The sequence below is a fragment of the Ptychodera flava genome, chromosome 7 (assembly GCF_041260155.1).
Source record: "Ptychodera flava strain L36383 chromosome 7, AS_Pfla_20210202, whole genome shotgun sequence".
Classification (NCBI taxonomy): Eukaryota; Metazoa; Hemichordata; class Enteropneusta; family Ptychoderidae; genus Ptychodera; species Ptychodera flava.
In genome coordinates, this window is record NC_091934.1 from 18462471 (window position 1) to 18466618 (window position 4148).

Genomic DNA, 4148 nt, shown 5'->3' on the forward strand with positions numbered 1-4148 from the left:
GGTAATAAATTTCTTAACTACATCAAACTTATCTATAATAACGCCGAAAGCATTTTAAAAGTCAATCATGATCTGACCACACCTTTTGTCTTTGGCCGTGGCATCCGTCAAGGATGCGCTTTGTCCGGGCAATTGTACACAATATGCATTGAACCTTTTCTACAAAAATTACGGTCTAGCGATGCTTTGGATGGTTTTCCACTGCCTTGCTCGGATTCTAGAAAACACTATCTTTCTGCATATGCTGATGATCTCAATATCTTTGTCACACGTAATACTGACTTTGAAGGTATTCAATACTGGCTTAATATTTATGAGGGTGCATCCAATGCAAAGATTAATTTTCTGAAGTCAAAAGGCCTGTGGGTAGGCAAGTGGCAGAATAGGAAAGACTCTCCTCTGGGACTTGCTTACAACAACAAAGGTTTGAAAATTCTGGGAGTTCACCTTGGCAATGACGTTACCTTTATGGAAAAAAACTGGGAAGGTTTGTTAGATTCAGTTGCGAGTACTCTTAAAAAATGGAAACCATATGCTACTGTAATTTCATATCGTGGTAGAACCCTCATTATCAACCAGTTAGCTACTTCCAAACTCTGGCACAAGCTACAGTGTCTATCACCACCACGTACACTTATTCAAAGTATTCAAGTGCTTCTTGTCAATTTCTTCTGGCAAGGGAAACACTGGCTCCCTCACGATATTTTGTATTTACCAGTGAACGAGGGTGGTCAAGCTCTTGTGCACATTCAGAGTAAGATTGACAACTTTAGAATGATGCATATACGTAAAATACTTTATGAAAATTCTGATCACCCTATTCATAACTACGCAAAGTATAATATCGGCAAATTTGGTTATAATAAATATGGCGTCCACGTTCTAGCTCTAAAAGTCCCACTCCTTCCACACACTAATAATAACAACAGAACTCAGCCATTTTATGAAGATTTGATACGTACTTGGAAGTCACTTGATGTTAAACGTTCATTACCCCAACCTTCTGTGTCTGATATTATGAGTGAACCTATTGTCAATAACCCCTTAATACTTCATCCAGTTCAACAGTCTCCGCTGTTTCTAAGACATTTAATCGAAGGCGGAGTTATATAGATAGGAGATCTTATTAACCGCAATGAAAAGCGTAAAAAGAGTACACTTGAAATTCAGACAAATGTTTCAGTTTACTCCACAAGAATTCTTGACCGTGCGATTCAACTAGTATGGGATGCAATACCTAACAATTGGCAATCACGTCTTGATCAATTCTTTCAGGGTAACTGTACAGGCAGTGACCCACCCAATTCACTTCAATTTAATATTACATTACCTCACAGTGGTATTCAGAATATTGAACCGATTTACTTCAGTAAACTGTGTAAAAAAGAGCTTTACTATTTGCTTATTAAAAAGATTCATGTCAATCATGATCCAGCAAGATTACCCATTCCATGGCACGACTTGTTGTCGGTTTCGGATGATGTTAAACCAAACTTTCAGACTATTTATTGGGAACCTGTCAGTAGACGAGACAGTGACCTTCAATGGAGAGCAATCCATGGCTGCTTAGCAACCGGACGCTTCCTATTTCTCAGCAATAAAAGGGATGACAACAAATGTCTACATTGCGATGAAATTGAAACACTCTTTCACATGATTATTGAATGCAGAGAACTACAGGAGCTACATCGTTATCTCGCACAGTTGATACAACAAATCATCGAGAAAGACTCTGTTCCACTCCTTTGGTATATCCTCGGTATACCAAAAGGACCCAAGATATTGCGACACGCTAACCAACTATGCAACTATCTCATGATTACTGCGAAGGTAGCAACAGTCTATTGCCGGTTAAACGAGAATCCAGACCCACTGAAAATGTTCAAACAACGTGTAAGATGCAGAATAAGTGTGGACTATAACTACTACAAAATGAATGGAAACTTACAAACTTTTAAAGATATCTGGGCCATCAATGATATCATATGTCAGATTAATAACAATAATGAATTGATCTTTAATATGTAAAGTGTAAGTCAGCGGAGACGAGTTGTTGTATGATTACATTTCTACTTTTATGACTCTGGAGACTACTGAGTTTCTTTACTTTTCACTTCATTTGACTTCATTTTGATATTCCGTGTATATAGAGCTTGTGCAATGTAATATTATAGTGATATGTAATTTTAATAAGCAATGTTGAATATTAAAGACATTGTGAAAAACTCAAAAAACTCTCTCTCTCTCTCTCTCTCTCTCTCTCTCTCTCTCTCCTCTCTCTCTCTCTCTCTGCTCTGTCTGTCTCGCTGTCTCTCTGTCTGTCTCTCTGAATTATAAGTTTGTTGAGGTAGATCGTCTTGCCATGGCCAGATTTTTTCTGGTAATATCGTAATATCGCATAACCTGACAATCCAGAATCATACTTACTCGATGGATGAACTTCGACTCTTATCTCGTCTCGCCAATCGATATGAATGGCAAGATACTGTAAAAGGCGTTCACGTTAAGATGTTTACTCAAACACTGTTGGTGCAAAGGTACGCCGACGGTGCGTGACATTTTGCCAGGGTGTGTACACATAAGCTCGAAAATGTCGCACTTTCTTACTCTTGCGGTGCCTGTGCACCCACAGTTCTTCAAAACTTGGCTGTTAGGATTATAAACTGTGCGGTGTGTTCATCTCACGACTAGCATCTTCACAAAGTCTGAAGCCACATAATAAAAATTAACAGCTACTGTTATCGCATTACAGTGGGAATATTTACTCAAATCAAGCTTTTTGAAAGGCACTTAAAGAGGCACTCCCACTTGGTAACATTTTTAAAACACATTTTTTAAATGCCAACGGTGGATATTTGACGTGGCGACTGGGCGCGGACCGCGAGATATCGATCATAAAAATATGACATTTCCCGAGCGTATTTTTCATATCCCGAAGTTTTACGATCGTTTCTGATTTTGACCCGAAATCCCCCGAAGGTTTGTTGTTGTGCTGATTGACGATATTCTAGGCAGTTTACAATAAGTTCGAACCACGCAATAAATTTACTTCCCACTGCAAAGACTTTATATACAGCATTATGCCTTTACCTCAGGTAAGTTTTGTAAAACTTCTCCTTAGTTTTTGTCGTTTTCATTATTCTAAATCAATTGTACTATATTTTTAACCAATACCACATAAACATCAGTTTTTACGTGTCAAATATTAGCCGCCTCCGATGACTACATTTTGTCGTCTGCCACACAGTACGCCGCGCGCGTGGTATGCGTCTATGCATACCACTCGGCGGCCGCTATGTATCAAACGCACGTAACTGTGCTAGTCACCTATGCGAATTCTGGTGGAATCAAACTTTGTTTTCCGTTTTTTCTCAGAGTCAGTAAGACTCGGCTTTCCCCAAGGGGCATGACCGATCATCGGCGCGAGTATTACTGTGGCACACAGCAGCGTAAGCGTAGACTCGTACTCCATAGCTTAGTTGACAATTGCCCCAGTGCCGAACTTTCGATGTTCAGAAGCTGAATTTAGGTGGGCCACCGGAATTCAAACTTTAACTTTTTGAGGACATGTTTTTATGGATATCTCGTGATCCGCGCGCAGTCGTCACGTCAAATATCGACCGTTGGCAATAAAAAATGTGCTTTAAAAATGTTACCAAGTGGGAGTGCCACTTAAGTCTAAGGAACGTTCTTTACGTCTGACACCGCGTGATATTGAGTGGATGTAGATATGTCCTGTTTGATTTGCATCACCATGCAAAGTTTGGTACTTGAGAAACAAAGAGCAGGAAAGTATTGTCAAAAAAAATCTAAGAGTCCGCATATCTATCCCAGAGGTGCATTTTATCATAGATATTAAGCTGACAAAGGGCCGTAGGAGATAGATACGTGGAAATTGGATGAGAAATTTAATTCATTAAGTCCTATATTGTTGTTCATCTGAATGTCGCTTGACTGTACTGCTCCAGTGCTCGTTCAAGGATTGCTTGTAGAGAGAAGTGACGTAGTCTAAGAGTACTGCGGCGTTTCTCTTTCTGAAACTTATTACCCAAAGATACTGAATTGTACCGTAGATATCTATGAAACACCAATACATTTTATCTGTTGGCCTGTCTGGTTCTTTGCGAACACAGAGAAGAACTGGTACA